The following is a 9679-nucleotide window of genomic DNA, read 5'->3' on the forward strand; positions in this document are numbered from 1 at the left end:
ACACCACTGCACTCTATGCCGCTCTACTCCACAACACTCTCCGCCTCTGCACGCTAAGCCACTCTATTCAACTCTGTGCCACTACCATCCATGCCACTCTACTCTGTGCCACTCTGACTCCCTACTCTTCAAGACTGTACTCTCTGCCACTAAACTCGGTGCCACTCTACACCGCACCACTGCTCTCTAAGACATATATCAGTATGTTTTCTTATACAGAATGCCCTACGTACATGAAAGTATAGATCAAAAAAGGCGGTTTCCCCCAAAGTTGTGACAGACAATTTGGGCACTTCCATCTAATGGCCAAAGTCTTGGTACCTCTCTATCCACACTTTTCCCAAGCTCATGTGTCGGTGTACGTAATCAGTGTCACTATAGCTCTAACCATCTGAGGCCTCATTTACTTCACATTGACCTTACACTGACTTCACATGGTTTTGATTGGCTTCCTTTCACATGCGTTAGGCACAGCCACACAAATGTGATAATGTTTTTTATCAAGAGAAAAATTATTTGCCCAGTGTGTGGAGTCTGAACTCTCCTAGGTGTTTAGTTTTCAGAATTATCTCGATTTGGTAGGTTGTTCTGTGTGGTGAGTGGACCCAAATAACACAGTTAACCACATTGCCACAGTGGGGCAGTTTGCACAGTGACATCTTGATGTCTCTGCATTGTTTTTTTTTAAATCTTTACTATTGCAGTTGATTGTCTCAGCCACGGGAGTGGGCTACATTTGTATGTGGAAAAGAGTGGGAAAAATGGGTGGTTTTTTTGTAAATCCTGCAGATTCTGTAACTTTTCCCCACAGAAACATTAGGAAAATACACAATTTAACTAAAGTTAGATATTTGCAGGGCATTCTGTGGGAGAAAATGTAGTGGGATCCATGCCCATCACACCACCCCGGAGTCCCCTGGGTGTCTCATTTGTTTTAGTAATGTCTGGGTTTCATAGGTTTCCATGGGTTGCGACCAAGCCTATGTCCAAATTCTAAAGCTATCTACAGATCCAGAATGAGTCCGTATGCACAGCGAAACCGTTATGTCTCCACATTGTGTTTGTGACTTTTCTTCTTGCAGAGGGAGCATGAGGGGGTACCACTTTTTATTGGGACAAATGTGGGTACATTTGCTATTATTCGTTCTTCCTCGTGGAATTTGACTCAATTTTTGCCTTCCAAGTGTAAGCCAATTTGCAAAGCTCCTGTGAACTGCAATATTGTGGGCACCCCTAATTCAGAGCTATACAAATACCCACTATTACCAAACTCTGTGTTTAGTGCACATTTGAAAAATACAAAGGTTTCCTTGATAGCCTTTTTTTTTTTACTTTATTAGCTTTTACCATATGAATTGATACATAGTCTGTAAAATAGAAAAAATCATTATTAGCTTCTGCACAGTTGTTGTATCTGGGTATCACATGTTTTTGGACAATCATCAAGCACTAAATATCTGCCACTAGTCGCGTCTGATTGATTAACAGTACATATTACTTTTGTAAATCAGCGCTCAGACAAACAATTACAGATGAAGCTATTTTCACCTACTTCTTTTTTTTTCTGGTATATTTTCATTACTTTTTAATTTCATCAAATAGGCTATTTGGGGAAACCATGAGCAGCACACAAATTACCCCTTGCTAAATTCCGAATTTTCTCTACTTTTCAGAAATATATAGCTTTCAGGGTTTACACACTAGTTTCACACCTGATTCCACAACTAACGCCCAGTAGGTAGGAGCCACAAAACTACCACAAGTACAACAACTGACGTTAAAATTTGTTTTTTTTTCACAACTGTGCATGTATCTGGAAGCTCTGAAGACTGTAATCTCAGCACAGTGCCCTTTTGTTGATGCCATTGCTAAAAAAAAAAAGGCTTTTCTGTACAGCAGTTTTTTTCTTCAGAAAATAAACTTTTTGCTATATTTTGGCTATTTTCTTGGTTCTGTCCTGGGGATTAGACAAACCTGGGGTGCCTTTAAAGTCCCGCTATGAGGGAAGAAAGGATGCAAATTTGGCCTAGGTATATTTTCCTGGGGTAAAACGTTATGGGTGCTAAAGCACAAACTTCCCCAAACATCAAATAAAGGCTCAGCACTTTGGGTTGGGAAGCTTCAGCAGTTAAAAGATTAAGTCCTAACTTCTACAATCATTAGTTTTCTCAGCATTCCTAAATCATTTTATTACATGAAAAGCTTTAGTGAGTTGGGACCAGTCTGATTTACCCTCTGAAGCTCAGATCTTGACCTGATTCACAAACTTCACAATCACTTCTGCGGTTGTTTACTTTTCATCATAGTATCTTCTTCCTATTGTCTTGTAGTTTGTTCTCTTCTAAGCTAATCATCCTCAACAGACACTTCTAGTTGGGCTGTAAACCATTTTGGTCATGTTGGTGCTAGTTTATTTTCTGACTTTCAGCCCCTAAACAACTTGAAAGAAGGTTTCCCTATAGTTGGAATTATATTCTATATGCAACTAACTTTATTTTCTACAACTCATTCCTGCTTTTCATGCTGTTTGCCTCAATTAACAGATAACTTTGATGGTTTTATTTAATCGTTCAACAACCCCATTGGTTTCTGGATGGTTCAGCTCTCATTTCACGTAGCAAATGCCACACTTCCAAACATTTTTCTTTTTCTTTCTAGCAGAATTGTACACCATTGTCAGCAAATGCCAACCATAAAAAACATCTGTCTGAGCAATTCTCTACAGAAACCTACCACTACCTCTAGAACAAATATTGCTAACACATCATCTCAAGTCATCTTAGGAGTAAGTCAGCCAACCCCCAAAATGGGTCATAACTTGCTCTCCCCTTTAGGATTCCACTGTATCGAGAGCAATCTCCACCCAAGGTCAACTCAACAATGATTGACACAGCATAAGAGGTTTTTGTGTCTTAATTATCTTATCACTATAATCCCACTCTTCACAATTTCTATTTAATCTCTTTAGTTCCAAATAAAACTGTAGCTATAGGAGGCTGGCTCTTTATATAGTGTACTGAAATGAAGTACACTGCGCAGAGTCCAGTGGGTCCCCAATTGGTTTACAGAGGCAAAAGTAGATACTATCGCTCTCTTTGTGGTAGTGTGGGGAAGCAGTTTCGCTTATCTGAGGATTTGTTGTACTCAGAGGCAATAAATGGGACAAACACTCCAAGAATAAATTGAAGACTAAACGAGAAAAATAACACTTCTTTTCATATATGTTTTGAAACCAAGAACTTTGTTCAAAGGTAAGTACTATTTTCAATATCAACAATCACAGGTAAGTAAAATGTTCAAACCTGTGCGCTTTTATGCACAATGCAGTCCTACGGGAGAAAAAGTAAAAGATGCATAAAAGTAGGTACAGTTGGTTTCAGGGGTTCACCTTCTGAGTTCAAAGTTGTAGTGGGCCATGGACCAAAGTACCACCCGCAGTTCTTTGGTAACCTTCCGGGTTCCATCAGGAGCAGGGTGCTGATGAGGCTGGTAGCTTTCATGCTGAGGGGAAGGGGGGTGGGGCACACAAAAACAGGTTCCATAGGGAAACTTACGGTTAAGTCCAAGAGCTCACAAATAGGGGCTTAGGTCGCAAGGGGGCACAGCCGGTTCTTAGGGATCTGGGCTGGGCGACTCGGGTGCAGAGTGGTTTGGTTTGCTTGGCTGGTGTGCAAAGATGCACCACATGATCAAAGGTGAAATCAAGGCAGCTGGGCCGCTCACGAAGTGAGCCTCAGTGATGCTGACATCTCTCGATGGCTGCTTGGTCCTGGTGTAGTGAGAATCCAGACTGGACTCTTACTGTTGGTGTTTGGTGCTGGGCATCTGGTACCACGGGGTTGGTGTTGCATGGCTCTGGTTGGTCCTGGTGTCTTCACACTCGGTGGGGAGACAGATCTGACCTCGGGCTGGGGAGCTGCAAGGCGGTGGACCGAACTCTGCTTGTCAGTGTCTCCAGAATGCAGTGGAGTAGCTCCTCTACTCCAAGAGAGACTGTCGATTGTTTTTGAAGGCTGGCAAGCTACCCAAGGCTTTGGTAGTTCTCCAGCTCGCAGGACGAATCACTCTGTTGCAAATTGTCAAGAGAGGGCTGTGGATAGCAGGGTTTCACGTCAAAGTTCTTCTGCAGTTCTCCCCAGGCAGTGACTAATCATCATCCTTCTTCTGTCGATCCGTCAAATCTGAATTTTTAGGTTCAGGGGTGCCACCTAGATACTCGATTTAGGGGCATTTATGGGGAGTGACCACTAGTAGCCAATAGGCTATCTATCTTAAGGGTGTCTATACCCTCTATATGACCACTTCCTGTAGGTAGTGGGCATAACCCTGACCCTGGAATACTAATGACATCCAAAGATAATTGATGAATCCGAAAATTGGGGTCCACATCACCTGGGCCACCCTAGAGCTGGAGCAGGCTGAATGTGGGCACACCTCCTAATCTCCTGGGACCAGGACAGGGGGTGGGCCTCTCCACAATCTGGAGATGCCCAGAGTTGCATATCAAAGGCCACAGGGCGTTTGAAGCTTCCCGCACAAGAATGCCCATCCTCCTTGGAGGATGTGTGAAGACCTCTTCCCAGAGCGGGCTTTGTTCCTGGCCTCCGAGAGCGAAGGCTCTCACCTCAGGATGTCAGAAACCTGTCTATGATGGCTGGCTGGATAAGACCGGTCAGTCAACACACTATTAGTCGGTAGGTTTTCAGGGGGCACATCTAAGGTTCTCTCTGGATGGATCTAATAACACATCCAGCACTGGCATCCGTGTGGGATTATTAAGAGGAGGTGTCTGATACCAAATACCTTGGGGTACAGTGATGCCATCACGTAGCTGGGGAACTTGTAATCAGAAATGTGAAGCCCATGGACTTGTCATGGTTTCACTGTGCATTCGTAATATCTAAGGAGGAACTTGGATATCAGGGGGATACATCCACTCAGCCAGATATGTCCACACATGGGTATAATGCACCCTGCCTTCGGCCTGTAAGGCCTGCCAGAGGGGTGACTTACCAATACCACATGCATTGTTTTGCTGGCATGGCACACAGGTATGTGTATGCCATGTAGACTCTCAGGTTTTCTCTGTACCAAGACACGCTGGCTGCAATGGCAGTTGGCATGCGCTTGGTGATGGGTCCCTTAGGGTGGCACAGTTTGTGCTTCAGCCCTTGGGGACCCCTCTATAGTTCCAAAGCCCTAGATACTTGCAAGGATTCTTAAGGGGTGCCAATTGTGGAACAATTGTACAGTTTATGGAAAGAACACTGCTTAGCAGGAACCCAGCACATTTTTTGGTCAACGTTGCATGAGATATCTGAAAGAGACACGTTAGTGATAGATTCCTTACCTTAGAATATCCCCAGGCGTCAGACTGGATCCGGAAAGTTTTGCGTAGCAGTACCCTTGTGCGTCGGTAGGCGTCGTCTGCGGCTCCGCGTCCGTCGTCGGCGTCGTGGACGCCGTGATGATGTCGTCGGAGTACTTAGACGCCGCCTCCGCGTGCTGACGTCAGTTCTTCTTTTTTCCGCGCCAGCCAGCGCAGATCTGGAAAGAGCAGTTCCCTAGTCACTTTTTGACTAAACTTTTTTGTGATCTTTTGATCCATTTCGAAGTCTGTACGACTCCGACGGTGCCGTTAGGGATGCCCGTACCATGTCGGTCACGGATCCCCACCGCCTGTGCCTGATGTGTTTGGGCGTCGACCATGACGACGAGGCCTGCTCCGACTGTCAGGCCCTTTCGAGGAAGGCCAGGTGGAAGCGGTCCCGCAGGCGACTCGAAATCCGCCAGTCGGACCCGTGCCGTGTGAGGTACCGGTCCCGGTCCCACGGGAGGTCGCGGGGACGGAGCCGTCACAGCTCCGGGAGTCGGCGCCACTCCTCCGGGTCCAAGTCGTCAGGTAAGAAGCATAAGAAGTCGAAGAGACATCATCGCTCTTCTGACTCCCCCGACGCTCGCACAATGCGGCCGGGGGTTCGGGTGATAACGCCCACGCGGCTCCTCGGGAGTCGCGGGCGCCGCGTTCGGCCCCATACCCCCCTGTCCCTGGGCTGAACGCGACGCTGGAGGAGATCGAGCGTTTCCTCATGGCCATGAGGTCCCTTTCTCCTCCGACTGGTTCCGCGGCGCCTTCGGGCCCAGCGAACCCGTCTGGGGGCCCTAGTGGGTCGGGGGCTACGACCCCGATGCCGTCGGGTGCTTCGGCCTCGACGCCGCCGGCGCCTTCGGGCCCGGCGCCGCAGGGCCCCACGATCCCGACACCGCCGGTGCCCTCGGGCCCGGCGCCGCAGGGTACAGCGGCCCCGGCGTCATCGGCGCCTTCGGGCCCGGCGCCGCTGGACCCTCCTCGGGCGATGGATCGTCACCGGTGGACCTTACGACCCCCCCCCCCCCCCCCCCCCCCCCGGCATCGGTCCGTGTGGTTTCCCCTCCGGCGTCGTCCTCGGGCGGCGCCGTCCCCGATGCCTCCTTTCAATCGGTTCCGACGTCGGGGCGACGCCTATCGGCGCCGATCTCTACGCCGTTTGGAGATTTTAGTTTCTATGAACCGACCTCATTCAATTACGACCCTGAATCTCAGGAGATGAGGGATGAGGAGGATTGGGAGGGGTCTGAGGACCCTCTGGCCAGAGAGTGCCAGTCTAACATGGACTGGACAGGAGACCTTGGGGAGGCCAGCGGCCTGGACACCTCTCCAGACACTGGATTTGTCTCTCCTCCTACCGTGGCTTCAGAGGAGGGTGCTACTTATGGTGTGGTGTTGATGAGGGCTGCCAAGGCCTTGGGCCTTGAGCTCCCCGTCGCGGCCGTGAGGACTAACCTCCTCACTGAGGTCCTTAAGCCGAAGTCATGCTCCATGGAGCCTCTGCTGCCTTTTAATGAGGCCTTGACGGACGTTCTTTTGGGCACTTGGTCCAGGCCCGCTACAGGTTCGCCTGTAGATAGGAACGTGGCCAGACGCCACCGCCCGGCCCTGGGCGACCCATGTTTCCTGTCCACCCACCCCACCCCGAAAGTCTGGTTATCCAGGCCTCTAACTCCCAGACCGCCTTCCTGACGGCCCCGCCGGACAGGGAGTCCAAGAGGTACGAGAACTATGGTAAGAAGATCTTCTCGTCCCTTAGCTTGGGACTGCGGTCTTCCAACACCGCATGCCTCTTGGGCCGTTGCACCCACTCTCTGTAGGAAACGGTGGCGGAAGTGCTGCCAGAGTGTCTGTTGGAGGTACGGGCCAAACTCGGCCAAGCCCTGGTGGAGGGCCGGGACGCAGCCAAGTATTCAATCAGGTGCGGACTGGATACTACTGACTCGCTGGGCAGAGCGATGGCTACGACGGTGGCGGTACGACGCCACGCCTGGCTGAGATCCGCCAATTTCTCGGCAGACGTCCAAAATACACTCATGGACATGCCGTTCGATGGCCGTCGCCTCTTTGGCGACAAGGCAGACCACGTGCTTGAGCGCTTTAAGGACTCCAGGGCTACGGCCAAGTCCTTGGGCCTCTCGGCCCCGCGCCAGCAAATGGGTGCCTTTCGCTCCTTTCGTGGCCAAGGAAGGGGCGTCCCCACACGTGCCGCCAGCCACTCGCCGCAAACTGTCGTCCAGCGCGGCGGCGGCCGTGGAAACGGCCGTGGAGGCGCTCGGGGAGACAAGCGGAGTCAGTCCACACCTGCCCCCGCAGCATCCGCCTCTAAACCCTCCTAGTCCGTGCTTTTCGGCCCATGTGACGCCAGTGGGAGGCAGGGTTCACCATCACCACTCTCACTGGCGCACAGTCACTTCGGACAGGTGGGTGCTGCAGATCTTCCGAAGGGGCTACTCCCTCCCCTTCGAGACGACCCCTCAAGCCATGCCACCGCAACACCACCGCGTATCGGGGGATCATTTGCGGCTCCTGCAGGAGGAAGTTTCGGCCCTCTTGGCCAAGGGGGCCATCGAGCGCGTTCCTGGGCCTGAAGTAGGACATGGTTGCTACTACCACTACTTCCTGGTACCCAAGAATGGCAAAGGGAGCCTACGCCCTATCTTGGATCTGAGGAACGTCAACGGCTTCCTCCAGAAGGAGAAGTTCAAAATGCTGACACTGGCTCAGGTCTTAACTGCCCTAGACCCAGGAGACTGGATGGTAGCGTTGGACTTGAAGGACGCATATTTCCACATCCCCGTCCTGCCGGCCCACCGGCGTTACCTGCAGTTCACGGTAGACTTAGAGCACTTTCAGTTTACGGTGCTGCCCTTCGGCCTTACCAGCGCCCCACGGGTGTTCACGAAAGTGATGGCGGTGGTCGCAGCTCATCTGGGGGTCTCAGTCTTCCCCTACCTAGACGACTGGTTGTTGAAGGCGGGCTCACCCCAGGCAGTCATTAGCCACCTCCAGACTACGGCAGATCTCCTGCACCAGCTGGGATTTTCCATCAATGTGCCGAAGTCCCACCTATGCCCCTCTCAGAAGCTCCTTTTCATCGGAGCGGTTCTCGACTCGGCGCAGTTTCGGGTTTACCCGCCCGAACAGCGGGTTCGGGATATACAGGCTCTGATTCCGATCTTCGGGCCGTTATCCCGAGTTTCGGTAAGGTTGACGCTGCGGCTTCTGGGGCTGATGGCCTCCTGCATCCTTCTGGTGCATCACGCACTGTGGCGGATGCGGGCTCTGCAGTGGGACCTGAAGTTTCAGTGGGCCCAGCACCGGGGCAACCTGTCCGACCATATCCTGATCTCGGAGGGCACTGCGAGACAGCTGCTGTGGTGGCTCACGGACCGCAATTGGGTCAACGGCAGATCCCTCTCCTTTCCCCAACCGGAGCACGTAGTTATGACGGACGCGTCCCTCCAGGGCTGGGGAGGCCACTTGGGAGAGGCGGAGATCAGAGGACTCTGGTCTCCGGCGGAGTCCCGGCTCCATATCAATCTGTTGGAGCTGCGGGCGATTCGTCTGGCACTGAAGGCATTCCTCCTGTCTGTCCGAGGGAGTGCAGTGCAAGTGTTCACGGACAACACCACCGCCATTTGGTACTGCAACAAACAGGGCGGAGGGGGGTCGTGGACCCTTTGCCAGGAGGCTCTGCATCTCTGGCAATGGCTGGAACATCAGGGCGTGACTCTGGTGGTTCAACACCTGGCAGGTTCTCTGAACGCCAGGGCGGACAAACTCAGCCGTCGGTGCTCGATGGATCACGAATGGCGTCTGCACTCGGACGTGGCGCAAGGCCTCTTTCTGCGATGGGGAGAGCCTTGGTTAGATCTATTCTCCACCGAAGAGAACGCGCAATGTCATCAGTTCTGCGCGTTGGAATTTCCAAGGCGGCACTCGCTCGGAGGCGCTTTTTGTCGCGAGTGGAGCTGCGGTCTGTTGTACGCCTTTCCGCCTATACCACTTCTGCCCAGAGTGCTGAAGAAGATCAAGCGCGACCGAGCACAAGTCATCCTTGTGGCTCCGGACTGGGCACGAAGGTACTGGTATCCCGAGCTACTCAGTATGTCAGTCGATCCCCCGGTTCGTCTGCCTCTTCAGGAGGACCTTCTGTCGCAGCAGCAGGGGACGGTCCTCCACCCGAACCTGTCCAGTCTCCACCTCCATGCTTGGAGATTGAGCGGCGACAGTTGAGGCCATTTGACTTGCCTCCTGAAGTTTGCAACATCATTCTGGCAGCCAGGCGTCCCTCCACAAAGACGGTAT

Source organism: Lissotriton vulgaris, chromosome 2_1, assembly GCF_964263255.1.
Source record: "Lissotriton vulgaris chromosome 2_1, aLisVul1.2, whole genome shotgun sequence".
Taxonomy (NCBI): domain Eukaryota; kingdom Metazoa; phylum Chordata; class Amphibia; order Caudata; family Salamandridae; genus Lissotriton; species Lissotriton vulgaris.